Source organism: Leopardus geoffroyi, chromosome A1 (assembly GCF_018350155.1).
Source record: "Leopardus geoffroyi isolate Oge1 chromosome A1, O.geoffroyi_Oge1_pat1.0, whole genome shotgun sequence".
NCBI classification, from domain to species: domain Eukaryota; kingdom Metazoa; phylum Chordata; class Mammalia; order Carnivora; family Felidae; genus Leopardus; species Leopardus geoffroyi.
The window spans coordinates 15,868,896-15,888,870 of NC_059326.1; the positions used below are offsets into that span (position 1 = coordinate 15,868,896).

General features: G+C 36.1%; 1 long non-coding RNA gene across 2 annotated transcripts in view; it reads left to right on the forward strand.

The window, feature by feature from the left end:
* LOC123596213 overlaps positions 1–19,975 on the forward strand; it is a 111,058-nt gene that overhangs the window by 74,340 nt on the left and 16,743 nt on the right. For both annotated transcript variants that reach the window (XR_006711600.1, XR_006711602.1), the window contains one exon: positions 866–1,009. This is a non-coding gene — a long non-coding RNA (uncharacterized LOC123596213). The remainder of the gene's footprint in view (positions 1–865; positions 1,010–19,975) is intronic.

The window sequence follows — 19,975 nt, forward strand, 5'->3', positions numbered from 1 at the left end:
CTGAAATGCTTCCAGCCTGATCCACCTTTTCAGTCAACCGGGTCTGATTGTAACAGTTTTTCAAGGCTTCATCTTTAAATGCTTTGTGCTCCAAGAAGTCTTTTTCCCATCTCATCGAATACAAATAGAAATCCTCAAACAATGCTTTGCTTGAACTCTTGTACTCCTTCTTCCCCTTTTGCCCAATACCTTTCACCTAACAGATATGCAACAAATGATTTCTTAATGGAAATAAATTGGACTACTGTATTTGCTAAATTGAAGTTTTTGTGTAGAATTGATTCATATATTTATTTAACAAATAGTTGTTAAATGCCTACATTTGTAAGACACAATTAACTTGCTAAAGGTAACATAACAATAGAGTGATGTATTCAGGTCTGACATCCAGGATTGCCTGACTCCACAGCCAGTGCTCTTGAACACTACCTAGGTATCAAAAGCTAGAGATTTCTGAATGCTAGAGAGCTTCACTGTTGGGCAGATACTAATCTTCTTTCTTCCCCTTAAAAATTGTATAAAGTATTTTTACCAATGCCTTTTTAAGCTACTATTTAGTCTTGGTTTCAAAATTGTCATTAAAACCATTTTTTCGTATTAATGTAAGATGTTCCCATCGAAAGTAAAATAACATTTTCTGTATGGACTGACTGTGTTGGGTAAATTGTTCTACCTAAAGGCAGATTCAGGTTTTGTGGGTTGTGAGCTTACACATTTTTTTTTCTGGCCCCTTTTAAGAAAAAGAAAAAAAGAAAAACTACAAACATTAAAAAAAAAAAAAAGGTATGCCATATTTAACATAGGAAAAGAAATCATGACAATTTACTTGAACTTGGAGGTTCAGATCTCTTTTTTTTTTCCTAAGGTATCTTGAGGCAATTTACCAGAAATGCTTACATAGAAGTGTCTTTATTGCCAACCTGGCTTCTCCTCACCTAGGATACTTTGCAGCTCCTGGAGACTCCAGGCACCCCAGGGACCATGCATGTGAGGCTTTATTCACTTCCCAGTAAGTCCCCCCTCAGTCTTGGCAGTTTAAAAGTGATGGTCAAATTGCATTGAGTTTAGTCTTAGATGAGTTTTTGAGTTTATTTTCTAGACTATTTGTGACGTTTTCCTAGAAAATGGAGATATTTATTAGGAATGGCATTGTGAGACACAAGTTTCTTTCTAATTAAAAAAAAAAAATTTTTTCCCCATAGCATTGGATGAACTATTGTTATTGTAGAAACCATTTGGTATGAATATAATCTCTTTTTGGAAATATTGAAATGGAACATAAATAATGAAAATCTGTTCTTAAATGAATAGTGCTGTCACTAAGGTATTTAATGTAGCTCAGACACTGTGTTCAGAATAACATTACGCTGAATCAATCACTTCGATTTTTAAAAAAATCTTGTAAGTGACTACACTTTGTTGAAGGATTTAAGTCATTTTTTCCTTAAAACTTTGTTGAAGTATTGACCCTGCAAAGAGACACCACTGGAAATTAGTCTTTTTCGTGTAGTATTGAAAAATAGCAGCAGAGGGCCACATTGCAATGTGCTGGATTTCTTTTCTTCAAGAAAGAACATTTTCTGTCCATTGTTTGCCATCTGTTCTCTCATTTTGAAATTTGGCAATACATTTATTTGAAAAGAAGAATCTTTTTATATAATTTTATTTTATTTTTAAGTTTTTACTTTTATTGATTTATTTTGAGAGAGAGAGAGTGTGTGAGGGAGAGGCAGAGAGAGAAGGAGAGAAAGAATCCCCAGCAGGCTCTGTGCTATCAGTACAGAGCCTGATGCAGGGCTCAATCCCATGAACTGTGAGATCATGACCTGAGCCGAAATCAAGAGTTGGACGCATAACCAACTGAGCCACCCAGGTGCCCTGAAAAAAAGGACTTTAAATACAAATTTTACTCTATTGAGAATGGAAGATGCAATGTCAGCCTTAAAATTTATTACCTTTTTTTCTTGGTTGCTCTGAAGATGTTGAAATTTTGACATCTTTCTTCACTTCCTTCCACAGCGGTAAGGAATTAATACTCTTTTAACTTTTCGGTGCAGGCTGTTACTTTATTTCTTAAGCTCATCCAGTTTGTTGGCAGGTTATTATGAGAACACATTCTGACAAATTATGTTACTTTATTCAAAGGATCAGAAAAATTACATGGCAGCAGTTCATAACATAATATCACAGTTACTACATCTTCCAATTTCCTTTCAGCTGATTGTGCTCATGTTCTAACAAAGTTATTTCCTATAGTTAAAAAGAAAGTTGTAGGTTAAAACTATGTCAAGATGTTAAAAATGATTGAGGTTGAGTATGTGTGATCTACTCAATAAAACTGTCTTACTTATTTTGTGGGCTCATTTTGTGATTAGCTTGACTGTGATCAGGACAGATAATGGCATAGAAAATGAAAGGATTGGCTGAAATACAGCTTAGTGCACCCTAAATATGTAGACACGAGTTTGCACTTAATCCCAATAAGTTTCTTTTTAACACTATAGTCTAGCAGACCACAAATATTTTTGATAACTCTGGGTTCTGTAGTCAAATATATTTATTTTTGTAGCCTTAACCTGGTTTCTTATAATTGTGTTCATAGAGAGTTTTTTATCTTCTCCAACCATCATTCATTCTCACTAAAAGTACATTTCTAGAATCCTGCTTTTGAAAAAAGGATTCAAAAAGGACTTGTTTTGGGATGAAAGAGTTTCAGAATAATGAATTATTGTTCATTACCAACTTTCAGAATCCTTGTGTCTTGAGGAACTTGAATAATTTAACTATTAGGGACTATAAACATTATATAGAAAAGAGCCAATATTTTATTGAGATTAAATGAATATATAACGTCATATAGAAACATGTAAACATTGTATGGAAACATATAACATAAACATATAAAGATTGTAGAGAAATATTATATAGGAAAGGGCCTCCATATAAACTTTAGATAAAAAACATGTATTTAAAATTTTTTTTTAATGTTTATTTATTTATTTTTTCAACGTTTATTTATTTTTGGGACAGAGAGAGACAGAGCATGAACGGGGGAGGAGCAGAGAGAGAGGGAGACACAGAATCGGAAACAGGCTCCTGGCTCTGAGCCATCAGCCCAGAGCCTGACGCGGGGCTCGAACTCACGGACCGCGAGATCGTGACCTGGTTGAAGTCGGACGCTTAACGGACTGCGCCACCCAGGCGCCCCTAATGTTTATTTATTTTTGAGAGACAGAGAGTGAGCATGAGTGGGAGAGGGACAGAGAGAGGGAGACTGAGGATTCAAAGCAGGCTCTGCACTGTGAGCGCAGAGCTGGATGTGGGGTTCGAACTAATGAACCTGTGAGATCATGACCTGAGCTGAAATCGAGAGTTGGCCGCTTAACCAACTGAGCTGCCCAGGAGGCCCTAGATAAGAAACATTTAAACATTGTATAGAGGAGTGCCAATATTTATTGAGATTAGGTGAATATTTATTTTGTATGTATTTGTTGTGATCCACAAAACAAAATGCTAATAATAATGACTACCACTTAGACAATTTAGAATATGCCCTACTATTAACTTTCTGTGATAAAATGTCATATATTTGATTCTGTTTTCTGATAAAGCATTATATAAATAAAATTGGATAAAATTGGATAAAATTTCAAGGTTTAAAAACAACCACTTCAGGACTTCTGAATTGACCAAAGTCGTACAAGTTGAGAAGCAATTATTTATGAAAAAAATACTGAATGACAAATAAGAACAGTGGGAGTCTGGCATTTTTGCCTGGGGCTTCTCCCATCCACACCCACACCCATGCTGATCTGAGCAGAAATGTACAGGGCACTGCAAAACAAGAAAGCCAGCAGCTTTGTTGCCACAGGGGATTCACTTGGTAGGAGCAGAGTGGAGACAAACCTCACGTTCAACAGTGTTGTCAATAACAGTACTGGTTTTGGTGGCAAATGAAGGCTACCAATGGTTCAGGTAGCACGAGGTTGTGGTAAGCAGTGGACTAGCAGACTGGCCTGAAATTTAACAGGGAGATAAGGGAAATAAGAGCTTTGGTAAGGTCTCCGCATATCCATCCAGGAGGGACTGGAGAAGACCCCCAAATCCCCATATCCCTGGCTGAGCGTGAGACTGTATACCTGCAAAGAGCTGCTGCCAGAAGGCCTAGTGGGAAGTAAAATACAGGACATTATTGAAAACTGACTGATTAATTCAAAAAGGCTTTCTTTCGGTCGTTTAATTAGGCTTAAAAGGCCATGAAAGGATTATATGATTCCTTCTATTTTTGAAAATTCTTTGTAATTTCTAAATATTTAACTTAGAAATACACTAGAATAGGGAATAGTTTTTTAATCTCTGAATTGTGAATCTTTGAAATCTTTCTCTCCACCTACAGAGTAGAACTCAACTTTTGCGAGGTTACCACAGCTGGAGTAGGTAGAATGCAAATCAGATTGAAACAATCTGATTTCCAAAAATTCATATTCTTAAATACTATGCTATATTTTCAGATGATGGTGATATAGAATATAAAATACCTTTAACATAATATCATAGCAATCAAGTTAATTTATACAGTTATTGGTACATTAAGCCAGTATATACTTTATAGTTGATCCTTTAAAAAAACTTTGTATTAAGGAGAATTTCAAACAGTTACAAAAATAGATAATATAACAATCCTTTATGTATGTATCCATTACACAGCTTTGAGCTTTTTCTATAAATGCTAAAATTCTGCGTGCTATGCTAATCTTTATTACAAAAGGGAAATAATTCTATTTATTTATTTATTTTATTTATGTATGTTCATTTATTTTGAGAAAGAGAGTGTGTATGTGTGTGTGTGAGTCGGGGGAGGGGCAGAGAGAGAGGAGAGAGAACATCCCAGTCTCCTTGCTGTCAGCACAAGCTCGATGTGGTTCTTGATCTCATGAAATGTGAGATCATGACCTGAGCTAAAATCAAGTGTCAGACATTTAACCAACTGAGCATCCATGCATCCCAACAAAAGGGAAATAATTAAAGATGAATTTTTGTAGGGTAAACACTAATTGCTTTTAAATTTTGCAATTAAAAATCTCACTAATCTATTTTACTAACTCATTATTCAGTGACTATTTCCTTTTGGAATGGACACACTTAATATGTTTTTAAAAGTAGTCAACACAGTGGAAACAGCATAAGGAGTAGGAGGAGTAGGCAGATGGAAATATTCAGTGAATACTTTGGCATAATGGAGCGACCAAGTAGAAGGTAGCTGAATGGAGCTTCAGACTTCAGTTTCTTTAAGACATTGTCTCTGGACTTATGGCCCCATCAATCACCCATGGTCTAATGTTTTTTTGTTTGTTAGTTTGTTTTATTTTATTTTTTATTTTTTTTAAGACTAATTTTTAGAGCAGTTTAAGTTCGCAGCAAAAACGTTGAATGGAGAATACAGACAGTCCCCGTATCCCCTATACCCACATGCATAGCCTCCCCCACTTTGGACATCTCCCACCAGTGGTTCCTTTGTTACATTCAATGAACCTACAATGACACAACATTATCACCCAAAGTCCATAGTTTACTTTAGGGTTCACTCTTGGCACTGTACATTCTATGTGTTTTGACAAATGTGTAATGACATGTATACATTATAATAGTGTCATACAGAGTAGTTTCACTGCTCTAAAACTCTGGGCTGGTCTTTTGTTTATAACATTTGCTCTTTTATACACATTAGTACTGTTCTTTCTTGTATTTCTAATAACATGTCAGGGTTTTTAGTGACTTTTGGCGGGGGTTAGAAAACTGACAACCAGTTACAATTATTGCAACCTGTGCCCAATGGTATGCAACAGAGGTGTGTATGTGGAACTGGAAGGAATTAGTATCATGATCAAACCTATTCTTTCAGGCCACCTATGAAGTATTTTGTGTTGCACAGAGCATTTAACTACTTTATTTGAAACTTTAGGACCCTTGAAGAGAATGTGATATTTTAAGCCATATGTTTCCATAATAGTCTTCAAATTCCAAATGTCAAATCTATTTACAATAACTCTGGCTTCTGAAAGAAACTATTTTATAGTTCTGCCTCTTCTTTGGCCTTATATTCTGTCCCACAATTCAGTAGTGAATGTCATTGGTAAAGCTTTGATTTATTTCTGGGAAAGTCTTCCTGGATTTTTCTGCATGGTTTCCTTAAGAAATTGGAAGTTATGCATATCCAGACTATGTTCATTTTATTTGACAAACTGTTTGAATTAAAAGAATTTAGAAAAATTTTGGTTACTAATATCTGACTTGCTTCTCTTCTAGGCATCAGGGCTCTGGTTTGCCTAGACACTTAGAAACTGTGCATTTTGATTATTCCCATAACTTCTTTACCAGGTTATAATGCTCAGCCATTTAAAATACTATTGTCTTTTGCTTTTATAAAAGTTTTTATTTATTTATTTTGATAGAGAGCACAAGCAGGGGAGGGGCAGAGAAGGAGAGAGAGAGAGAGGAAGAGAGAGAGGGAGAGAGGGAATCCTAAGCAACCTCTGCACTGTCAGCCCAAAGCCTGATGTGGGGCTTGATCTCACGAACCATGAGATCGTGACCTCAGCCCAAATCAAGAGTTGGATGCTCAACTGACTGAGCCACCCAGAAGCCCCTGTCTTTTGTTTTTAATGAAAGCTCAAAATTATGTTACTTAGATTATCTGCTTTAAATTTGTAGAGCTGGAGTGGGGGAGCCCACTGATAATCAGAGTATAGTTTCAGACAATATCCCTCTCCTACTCTATAGAACAGGTTGCCATATATACAGTAGAGTTGTAAGATCCCCAAAATTCTGTTCTGCTAGAGTTATTGCTGCCAGACTGGGTGGATTTTGCTCAGATTTAACATAATTTACAGATTCCTTTTTGTATAATTGTGGAATTTTCAGATGACTTCAAATGGAATGTTTTTCATTTTAGAGGTCTTAGAAAGGGCAGTGTTGAACATCAGCTAAAGTTCAGATTCTGTATTATGAAAAACTATATGTTAACAAATTGCATAACCTAGAAGAAATAGATAAATTCCTATAAACATATAATTTATCAAAACTGAAATAGGAAGAAATAGAAAATTTGAACAGAACAACAACCAGCAAAGAAATTGAAACAATAATAAAAAAAAAAAGTCCCAACAAAAAAGTCCAAGACCAGATGACTTCACAAGCAAATTTACCAAACATTTAAAGAATAGTTAATACCTATTCTTCTCAAACTATTCCAAAAAGTAGGAGAGAAGGAAAATTTCCAAATTTATTTTGAGACCAGTATTACCCTAATACCAAAATCAGATAAAGACACCACAAAAAAAGAGAACTACAAGCCAATATCTCTGATGAACATAGATGCAGAAATCCTCAACAAAATACTAGCAAACAGAATTCAACAATACATTAAAAAAATCATTCACCACAATCAAGTGGGATTTATTTCTGGGTTGCAAAGGTGGTTCGATATTTACAAATCAATCAGTGTGATACATCACATTAATAAATGAAAGGATAAGAATCATATGATCATTTCAATAAATGCAGAAAAAGCATTGGACAAAGTTCAACATCCATTCATGATAAAAACCTTCAACAAGTAAGGAACCTACTCAACATAATAAAACCCATGTTAATATCATCCTCAATGGGAAAAGTGAGAGTTGCTGATGAAATCGTAGAATGTTTTTAAAGTGTCATTTTCACAATCATGTACTAGGAAGCCAATTTCATACTGAACTGATTAAATAATACATTTTAATCTAACACTGTTTGCACTTACAGCTTTTTTGTAAATAGAAACTATAATTTATTGTCTATTTCACATCTGTTTTACTGTAACATTTAAGGAAAGACCAGACTTTTTTTTTTTTGAAGAGTTTGTTTAGAAAGTATCATAGTGTAAATGGTTGGGAACAAGACAAGGATGTCCACTCTCACCATTGTTATTTAAGATAGTATTAGAAGTTGTAGTTACAGCAATCAGACAGCAAAAAGAAATGAAAATCATGCAAATCAGCAAGGAAGAAGTAAAACTTTCACTATTTGCCAATGACATAATACTATATATAGAATGCAAAAGACTCCACCAAAATAACTGCTAGAACTGATAAATGAATTTAGTAAAGAAACAGGATACAAAATCAATATACAGAAATCTGTAGTATTTCTATACACCAATATTGAAGCAGCAGAAAGAGAAATTAAGGAATGAATCCTATTTAAAATTGCACCAAAAATAATAAGATACCTAGGAATAAACCTCACAAAGAGGTAAAAGACCTGTACTCTGAGAACTATAACACACTTTCATTAGTGTGATGAAAGAAACTGAAGATGATGCAAAGAAAAGGAGAGACATTCCATATTTATGGATTCGAAGAACAAATATTGTTAAAATGCCTGTACTGTCCAAAGTAATTCAGACTTAATGCAATCCTTATCAAAATACCACCAGCGTTTTTCACATTTAAGAAACACTCCTAAAATGTGTATGGAACCACAAAAGAACCCAAATAACCAAAGTAGTCTTCAAAAGGTAAAGCAAAGCTAGAGGCACCATAATTCCGGACTTCTGGTTTTATATCAAAGCTGTAGTAATCAAAACTGTATGGTATTGGCACAGAAATAGACACATAGATCAATGGAACAGAATAGAAAACCTAGAAATGTACCCATGATTATATGGTCAATTAATCTGTGACAAAAGAGGAAAGAATATCCAGTGGCAAAAAGACTGTCTCTTCAGTCTTTTTAGATTATGTTATGAGGCAAGGGAAACAAAAGAAAAAATAAATTATTGGGACTACATCAAAATAAAAAGCTTCTGCACAGCAAAGGAAATAATCAATAAAACTAAAAGGCAACTGATGGAATGGGAGAAGATATTTTCAAATGACATATTGGATAAAGCGTTAGTATCCAAAATCTATAAAGAACTTAAACTCAACACTCCAAAAACAAATAATCTAGTCAAGAAATGGGCAGAAGACATGAATAGACACTTTTCCAAAGAAGACATCCAGATGGCTAACAGACATGAAAAGAAGCTCAGCATCACTCATCATCAGAGAAATACAAATCAAAACTACAATGAGGTCCCACCTTACACCTGTCACAATGGCTAAAATGAACAACTCAGTGAACAACAGATGCTGGCAAAGATGCAGAGAAAGGGGGACACTTTTGCACTGTTGGTGGGAATGCAAACTGGTGCAGCTACTATGGAAAACAGTATGGAGGTTCCTCAAAAAATTAGAAATAGAGCTATCCTACCACCCAGAAATTCCTTTGCTAGGTATTTATCCAAAGAATATGAAAATGCTGATTCAAAGGGACACACATGCCCCTTTGTTTATAGCAGTGCTATCAACAATAGCCAAGTTATGAAAAGAGCCCAACCATCTATCGACTGACAAATAGCTAAAGAAGATGCAGTGTATATATATATATATATATATATATATATATATATATATATATACACACACACACACACACACACACACACAATGGAATATTACTGACTGATCAAAAAGAATGAAATCTTGCCACTTGCAACAATGTGGATGGATCTAGAGTGTATTATGCTAAGCAAAATAAGTCAGAGAAAGACAAATATCATATAACTTCACTCGTATGTAGAATTAAGAAACCAAACAGATGAACATAGGGGAAGGGAAGGAAAAATAAGATAAAAACAGAGAGGGAGGAAAACAATAAGAGATCTTAAAGTTTTTTAAAATTAATTTATTTATTCTTGAGAAAGAGAGAGAGAGCATGAGCAGGGGAGAGGCAGAGAGAGGGAGAGAAGGAATCCCAAGCAGGTTCTGCACTGTCAGTGCAGAGCCCAATGTGTGGCTTGAAGTCATGAACTGTGTGATCTTGACCTGAGATGAAATAGAGTTGGATGATTAACTGACTGAGCCACCCAGGTGCCCCAAGAGACTCTTAAATACAGAGAATAAAGCTAAAGGTTGCTGGAGGGGAGGTCAGTGGGGGATGGGCTAAATGGGTGATGAGCATTAAGAAGGGCACTTGTTGGGATGAGAACTGGGTGTTATATGGAAGTGATGAATCACCGGGATCTATCCCTAAAACCAATACTACACTGTATGTTAACTAACTTGAATTTAAATAAATAAATTAAAAAAAAAATAAACATAACAAATGAGCAAAGGGGAAAAAAAAAGAGAGAAATGCAAACCAAGAAATAGACTCTTAACTATAGGGAACAAAGTAATGATTACCAGAGGGGAGATGGTTGGGAGATGGGTTAAATAGTTGATGTAGATTAAGGAGTGTACTTGTCATGATGACCACTGGGTCATGTATGGAAGTCTTGAATGAGTATATCATATACCCGAAACTAACATTACATTATACATTAACTAACTGGAATTTAAATAAAAAGTTAAAAATAAGAGTTTATATTCTGGACCTAGAAGCCCAAATACTAGTTATAACACTCAGAAGCCAAGTGATCCTAGGAAAAGTGAGTTTTGCTTTTTTTTCATTTTCAAATAGGGGTAATAATACCAAACTCACAAAGTTCTATCTAGGATTAATTGAAATAAGGCATGCAAAGCTCTTAAGTTGGCCTGGTATACACTAAACCCTCATTATATTCATGGAAGAATAAAAATGGTAATAATGTATGCTTGAACTACAAATTGGGTTTACAAAGTCTCTTTCTCCTATTTGGATATAATGGTCACCCTCTCTACCCCAAGTACAGTCCCTGAAGTGTTTCTTTGTTTGTTTGTTTGTTTGTTTTGTTTTTATTATAACAGTACCTTGTAATTCTTATGTAAGTCCAAAGACTAAACTGGCTTGGCTTAAAGTAGGTGCTGGGATAGTACATCCTGAATGAGTAAGTACACTTCAGCATAGAGTGCCTGCCTCAAGTCTGACAGGTGGGCTTTGTCATTATATCATTATCACCTGTCACCACCATCATCACCATAATCCCATTATTTCCATGTTATTCTTCCAGGCCAGTACCAACTGCTGGGAATACAAAGGGGTCAAAAGATAAGGTTCTTTCCTGGAAGGACTTCAGGTCAATTTAGGATGTCTGGACATGGACAAAATAAAAAACAAAACACAAAAGAAATAATTCAAAGTAGCACATTTGAGTGTTGAATGAGAAGTACACACTATAATTGTGGTTAGTATTTATTTAATGATGAAAAGCACAGGCATTGTAACCATCCAGTCTTATTTTACATTTAGCCTTTTATTTGCTGTGTACTCTTGGTCAAATTATTTTTTATTCTCTGTTACTGAATTTTAAAAATAGGCTTTTTTTTCCCTTGGGAACCATAAAGTGAAAATGCATAGAATGTGTTCAAAATAGAATCTGGCACATAGAAATCAACCAGTAAATTGTAGTTAACGGTCCTGTAGAAGAGAAGGCCACCTATAGGCGTTGGAGATTTCATAGGAGGAAAAAAAAAACATAATAAGAACAGGATTAAAAATGGCTTCCTGGGGTGCCTGGATGGCTCTGTCTGTTGAGCCATCTGACTCTTGATTTTGGCTCACATCATGATCCCAGGGTCTTGGGACTGAGCCCCGCCTCAGACTCTGCTGAGTATGGAGACTGCTTAGGATTCTCTTTATTTCTCTCTCTCTCTCTCCTTCTGCCCTTCTCCCCTGCTCATATGCTCTCTTGCTCTCTCTAAAATAAAGTAATAAATTAAATTAAAATAAAATAAAAATGACTTCCTTACACATTACTTAAATTTTCTGGAATCAGTTTGCAAATAATACAGTATAGGGTGGTATATGGAGTGAGGAGGAATATGTGATTGTGTTACTGAATATCAGGTGCAGAATCATATTCTCACTCATAGAAATTTCTGAAGCCCAAATTGAAATTCATATGCTTTATTGTTGAAGAGGTAACTGATACAATCAGTGACAGTCTATAAAATGGAATAATATTTTGAAATATAACTGCAGTCAAAGCTCTTCTAATCAGTACTTTTGTGATTACTGTAATATGCCCCTAAAAAGCAATAGTATCTTGCTTTTAATCCAAATATTAATTGCAAATAATCCAAATATTATTTGTAGCTAAACTAAAAGGATTGATTCATTTTTCATGCTTTTTTAAATTGGATTAGGTAATTCAAACACATATTAAACAAGTCACAGAATAAGAAAGAGCCTACGGTAACAGTTTCTTTACCACTCCTTTTCTTTACTTCCCAGGTTCTCCTTCTCAGAAGGAATCCCTGATGTCTATTTCTTCCATGGATAGTTTATAAATCTAGATATATCCCCCTGTTTTTAAAATTTGTAGTGTCCCCATTCTTACATCTTCATTTAATATTTATTACTTACTCATTTTATATTTGTTCTTAGGACTCTATAGTCTGAAATATGCCGTTGGAAAATTGAATTACTCTAGTGAGATGCTACAATGATAAAAGCTAGCATTTGTTGAATATGTAATGTGTTCCATGAAGTTTACACTGATTATATCATTTTTTTTTCTCATAATGACCCTAGGAAGTGGGTGTCATTTTTGTGCCTATTTTATAGATGAGAAAAACGAGGTCTAGAAATATTAAATATCTTGCCTATGATCATAAAGCTAAATAGGCTGTGGAGTTAAGACACACATAAGGTGGTTTGGCTCCTAAGCTCACACATTAAATGCTCTGTTGCTTCTAAGATTTCATTGTGTTCATTTTTAAGAAGACAACCGTAAATGTTATTGTATAAAAAAATAGAAGACAGTATGAGAGTAACAGTGATGGTGGTGACAGAAATGGTAAAGTCTTTATCAGTGTTGAAAGGATGTCTAAGAAGGGAAGAAGTTCTTGGTAGACCAGATAGCCCTGAGGACTGATGAGGGCAGCTGAAGCTGCTGCAGTGGTGTCAGGGCATCAGCAGCGAGGGAGCTCCAGATTCAGAAGATGTCACCAAGCCTGAGGAAGTTGTGGTGATGGATGCCGGCACACAATAGCCCATAGCTGGCCCATGATAGTACTGTTGTGAAGACGGTATGATTAGTCATAAGTTCTAGATGAAACACTGAAGCTCAGGTAAGTTGCCCTGGGTCTCACACAGCTGGAAAGTGACAGGACTCAGATTCAAAGCCAGACTCCAGTGCCTCCTAGGAAGGAGGTGTTGTGTTGTCCTCCTTGCAGCACCTGGTGGACACACCAGCCTTGAAACCACAGCTTTGTGTCACTTATTGGAGTGGTTTCAGACTTTTTCATGCTAAATTTTTGTAACATGTTTTCAGTGCAAGTTTGCAAGAAAGTCCCATATGAGACTGAAGTAGGAGTGGTTGTATCCCTGTCATCCTCTTAACGTGGTTACCCTCTTCCCATCCCCTGGAATGCCCCAAGGAAGTTACATGTAATTAAGTTTGAAACTATCATTTCTGCTTCTGGGATGAAAATTCTTTCTGATGACAAAACGTGTAGGAAGCACTGCTCTTCATTGACTAAAAGACTGGTACGTTCTGGTCAGGTTCAGTGAAAACTTCTGTCCTCAGTTTTGCTTTTATAAGGTTAATTTTGACTATATCATTATTTCAAAGGACATAACCTGGAGCTAGAGAAAGATGGTATTGTCTCTCAGAGTGTAGTCAAGTGCTTTATTCTGAGAACCTAATGTAACTCTTAAGATAATAACAGCATTTGGCAGGCCTTTGTTTAAAGTTTTTTCTCCCGTGCAATCTCAAATTCCAGCAATGTAAAGGGCTAGTCTTTCCTTTGTCTGGAATGATGAATGCTAGAATAGAGTCTACATGCTAACTTAATTTCAGAAATATTTTATACAAAACTTCTCTCATCTGCTATTGTAATGTTCTTATGAACATGCAAAATTTTACTCAAGGACCTCTGGCTTTGGTCCTAGCTGTCTGGAAGCTATGAAATGAATGCTGCCAGGTATATCACAGGATGTGCCCATATAACTGAGCAGAAAGACAGACTCTCATATGGAAGCAAATGAAATAATGAAGGACTTCTTAAAGTCCCATCAAAATTATTGTATGGAATTATTTATAGCAGGCAAAAGGAAACACAGCTGCATTTTCAATGATTTTTGAAAATACTCTTTAAAATACTGGCAATGGCAGAGAAAATTAAAAATTTAATATAATTTTTTGGTTATACGGTATATTTTATAAACACATAGTCCTTTTTCATAACTGACACAGTGAAAGGTACTTTGATTGTAGATGGAGAACTGAGAACTCAGTTCAAGCTCTAGATCCTTTATTTTATAAATATGTGACCTTGGGCCAAGTAACATTTCTGAACCTCAGTTTCTTCTGTAAATTGGAGCCAGTACTCCACCTCGTCTGGTTCTTGTGAGGCTTGAGTGAGATATGTATAATCTATAAAGTACTGTGCACATAAACTGTATTAATTATATGACTCCCAATGTCTAAAACTTAGAATCATAAAATCATATATCTTAAAGGAACATTAGAGGACATCCATATATGCATATTATCTTTAGCATTTAAAAATCATTGTCCCATCTTTAGACATTTTCAGCAATGGGATCATACTATTTAGGATGCAGGCAATTCCATATTTGGCAAGTGTCCCAGGTTGGGTTCCTCTGGAGGCAGACTCAAAGTGGGAAATGAGGGTGCAGGGCATTCATTAGGAAGTGCCCTTGGCCTCATCCCTTGAGGAAGAGTGGGAAGGAGGCAAGATTGGACAGAGGGAGAAGTCAAGCTGTGATGCAGTCCCAGTGAAAGCTTCTACTGAACCCACAGTGAACTCAGAATTCACTGATGTGGCCCATCAGAGTTGTCATAAGTTGGACTAAAGTGCCGGGCTGTTATGCCCCATTATTGACCAGTCATTGGATTTTGGGCAAGGCAGTTTTATTCAACTGAGGCAGTCCTCACAAAAGACTACAAGCTGAAGATCATCTTCTGCAATTAGTGGAGCAAGTCTTTCCTTTGTCAAGGAGTACCTAGGCATCACAGTATCAAGTAGGTCATCCTGTAGATAAGACATTTTGTTTTATATTGAGTGGAAGTCTTCCTCACTGTGGCTATCTTGTAAGCTACTCTCGTTTGAGTCAATTCAAAGTCTTATCAATATTTTTATAACAGAGACTTCTTTAATATATTTTGGCAGCACTAGTGCTATCCTAAAATTTGGAAAGAATCAAATCAGTATGCATAATCAAGCTTCATAATATTACATACGGGGCAATAACAAAATCAATTACATACACAGGCGGACTTCATGCTTCAAGAAACAAAACACAGACGGAATAGTTACTGTGAGTGGAGCTTTTGGACAAAACTTCCAAGTGAGGTATAGGTATCATAGAAGAAAGAGATTTTAAGTAATTTTTGAGTTTAGGTTTTTATTTTTTTAATATCTTTCTGAAGGATGACTTATCATGGCTTAGGGGAGTTTTAAGGAATGAAAACATTTAAAGAAATAGGGTAGATGTTGGCAACTACTATGGATAAAGGAAAATTATTCATAGCTCAAAAAATATCTTGGAAGGTTGTGCAGATGTAGGAAATAAAGTGACCGAGATTTAGGTGATGCCCTAACAATACAGAATGGTAAAAGAAAAGCAGGCAAGAGCATTTTAAGAATATAAACTCTGAAAGCTAAAGTAGAGTCTGTTGGCCAAGAAATTCCATCAAAATTCTTAATTACATGAGCTTCCTCTTGGTTTCCTTATAACATCAATGTGTACTTGTATATATGTGCATATATGTTTGATTCTTTCATTCCCTCAGAGAACGGAGAGAATTTAAATACTTTGCACTTCAGTATATTACATGTCTTGGTTGCTCTATGTATATACATGTTACATGTCTGTGTACATACAGTATATCACATATCTTTGCTCTATGTAGTGTGTATGCTTTTTCTTCAGGACACAGAATTTTTAGGATATATTTCTCTTTTGCGTTCAATAATTTTTCCTATAATTTAAAGCCATGAAATTGAATTGTTTTCCATTCTCAGTGCATTAAGCCCTCATGGAAGGGCTCTTTTATTTTCTTATTTGTGGAAATTTCTTGCTGTCACATTCTGGCATTCTTCCACACAATAAGCAGTTGTGTAGTGTTGGCAAATGTCCATGAATCTAGTTCTAAAGAAATGTATCCTTCACTGTGTATCTCCCATTTCCTCTTGACCTGACCTCTCTCTTTGACCTGGCTTGATTTATCTAAGTATGTTGGTGGTGCCAAGTTCCTTCTGATTTTCCCACTCAGCCCCTCCCCCCCAACAGACACACCCACACAAATCTCTAGGGAAAGTTATCATGTTGGCTTTGGGGGAGGATGGTTGTAAAGGCAGAATGAGGAAGTTGGAGAGTAATGGCAGGAATTCAGCAGATTATTATAAGACAGATTGATTCAAATGATGAGTTACTCTCATATTTTGAGTACATGACATGGTGTCTTCACTTCTTTCCTTTTCATGTAGCAAGTGGCTACTCATGTACACAGGAGAGAATAAGTCATGTCTGCTCTGTTTCCTGTTCTATGATTCGGGTTATATCATATTGCCAAAATCCGGAAAAGGATGGAGCCATTGTTTGCTGACATCGTGCATGGAGTTCAGCTGGGGAACAGGGACAGCTAAATGCTTTCAGAAATAGAGGTGGTGCAGTTTCCACCAGCGCACCAATGTCAACCTACATTTAAAGTTTTGCTTATCTAGTCAGGACTGCATTTGAAATACAGAGCCCTCTCCACTTTCTGTTATCACTGCCATCTACAAAATACAAAGTTTCTTTTAGTGACCTAGCACTGTATTAATTTTTTTGCCAGGAAAAATTATTTTCTAGTCTTCCATGAAGGTTTTTTTCTTCGGTCAGTGCATAGATTCCTTTTGCTGGAAATATCATGGATCTACGGTGAATTTAATTTTAGCCATCACATCACCTACCTACCAACCTTCTTTTCTTCTTCCCTTCCTCCCTCTCTCCTCCCCTCCCTACCTTCCTTCTTCTTTCCCTCCACCCCTTCTATCCTTACTCCCTCCTTTTTTAAATATTTATTTATTTATTTATTGAGAGAGAGAGAGACAGACAGAAAGAGAGAGAGAGAGAGACAGAATCTGAAGCAGGTTCCAGGCTGTGAGCTGTCAATACAGAGCCCGACGCAGGACTTGAACTCACGAACTGAATTGTGAAATCATGACCTGAGTCAAAGTCGGACGCTTTACTGACTGAGCCACCCAGATGCCCTTCCCTTCCTTTTTTTTTCTTTTTATTCAGTACATATTTAGGGTCTATTTGATTAATACCATGCTAAGCACCAAGGATACAGTGTTGAAAATGTAACACCAGGAAGCTACAGTCTAACATGGAAGAAAGATATTTTAAAAATTAGTGAGTTATAGTTATAATATGTGTTACAGAGGGGAGGTACAAGATAATATAAACATGTGTAATGGGGTAAAGTAACTTGGCTGTAGAAGCAACAGTTAAAAGGAGACCTGGAGAGTGAGTAGAAGTTACTGAGACAAAGGGTGTAAAGTTAGCATTAGAGACCATGGGAGTTTTTTCAGGCAGAGGGAATGGAATGTACTAAGGCCCTAAGACTTAAAGGAAATGAATTGACTCAAGACATTATGAAAAGAGTAGTGAGGCCTGAATTCAGAGTGAAGTGAGTCTGAGATGTTACACAGAGCAGTAAGGACCAGATTAAGAGTCATAGTCAAGTTAAGAGCTTAAGGTTCATCCTACTGTAATAGGATGAGTTTTATGGTTTTCCTACTGCAGTAGGGTATCTGTGAGATGGAGCTAAAGAAAACAGACACAAGGCACACAGGTACTTAAGAGGGATAAACTGTTGTTGTAATGTCAGCAATTTTATTTCTGAAGATAAAACCATCAATTGATCTTCTTGTTTTAAGAAGAACTGTTTTATTGTCTTAATCACCACTGTGTAAGATAAGTTGGAACATACCCTTCCAGGGAAAATGTAATGGGAGATATTTTTGCCAAGAGAATCACCTCATTCTTGCTCTATAGAGAGTCATGGTGCTTCTCTCCAGTGACCTCAGGATTGTGGATTTAAAGACAGGAGGATGAAAAATTGACCCACTTTCCTCAGAATTATTGGACTTTCTGGGAAGGAGAGGATTATGAACCCTCTTAGAGCTCCAAGTTATGATATCCTATCTGAAAGATTAGTATAGTCTCATCTGAGGCCATTTAATAGGAAAAAATTAAGATCTTCCTCCCTCTTTTTCCTCAAAGGATGTATTGATGATGTATAGTCTGGGTTTGGTCACAATACAGGAGGCATGTCTGCACTGTGAATGTGAAGGGTCTCAATACAGGGAAATGGAGACTTCTGTAGCTGTTGGAAGCCCTGCAGGAGCAAAAGCCAGGAACACTGCCCTGATGATCTCATCCTACAGCAGTGATTTTGGTGATTCTCAGAGAAGGTCAAATTACTTGGGTCCTCATTTTGGCTAATGTGGCTATCTGCAACTGCCTACATAGAGTAACAAAATATTCTGTTCTTCTGCCCTCTAGAGCTCACGCAAGTGCCTCTCACAGGCAGATTTTAACCTGTAACCATACAAAGAAGAGGATTCTGGAAAGGTAGTTCTTCCCTCTTCTCTGTTTTCCTTTTCAGGAAATAATTAACCCTAGAAATTTATAACTTCCACAGAGAGATTGGGCCATGTTGTAAGTGATTTAGACAAGTTCAAACCTCTTTCCTTATTTTCCTCTTATTAAGAGCCTTCTCACACCCCCAATATAAACGATACATATATTCTGTTTATCAGGCTATCTTTATCTTCTCTCTCAACTTCCACTTCCTACTTCATCAGTATAAATTGCTGACAGTCTGGGGTAATCCCAGAGCTAAGTTACGCAGAAGTTGGGACATACAGAATGTTACTTGGGAATTTTACCTGCATTTTCTGGGTTCCTATCAGAGACCTGCTGAAAAACATTGGAGGAACATAGGGTTCTGCTGGACCAAATAATGCCTTTTTGTCTGTGGGCACAAGAAAACCATATGATGTGGGTGCAAAGCTGGTGAGCAAGAGAACTTCATGCAATTTAGAATAAAAGTGCCCTTTCGTTTGGGGGGACATGGCCTTGTGTCAAGGATTATGGCTTGGTAAGTGGTATACAGGTTGCATTTAGCCTCAGTTCATCCCTTTGCTGGGCCCTTTTGTGTAGTGAACAACCTGCACAAACCTATATGGCTGCACAGGGAAAATGAAACATGAGGAAATGTAAAAACAGGCAGAAGATGACGAGCAAGGCTTATGTTATGAAAGCTAACAACTCATATTTCCTTGGAAAGAACAAGTGTTTTCCAACCCAATCACTAAAGGCATACTAAATGTTAATCAGGGTTTATAATAAATAAGGTATTAGAAATATGTATTTTAGTAGAAAATGAATGTAAAATTGGGAGATTTAATACAGATAGATGGAGTACAGGAAAATATTGGGCAAACTTTTTGTTAAAGGGCCAGATGATAAATAGTTTAGACTTTGTGGACCATAGAGTGTCTCTTGCAGCCTTTTTTTTTTTTTTAGTTTCTTTTAATTATTATTCTTATTTTTTTGAAGCATAGTTGACACACACTGTTACATTAATTCTGTTACAACTACTAAATTCTACTCAAGAGCAACCATAGAAAATAGGTAAATAAATGAACTGGCTGTGTCCCAGTAAAACTTTATTTACGAAAATAGGTGTGGTGCAGGGTGGTTGATAGTGTAATTTGCAAATCCTTGGTAGAGCATATTAAGAAAAAAAAAGCGTCCACTGAGGCATTTGATTGGTGTGCATCTGATGTTTATATAGAAAGTGTTCTAAATACAAGTGATAAGTATTCATAAATCATCAGATATATTATTTTTTTAGTTTTTATTTTTTTTAATTTTTTAATTTTTTTAATATGAAATTTATTGTCAAATTGGTTTCCATACAACACCCAGTGCTCATCCCAACAGGTGC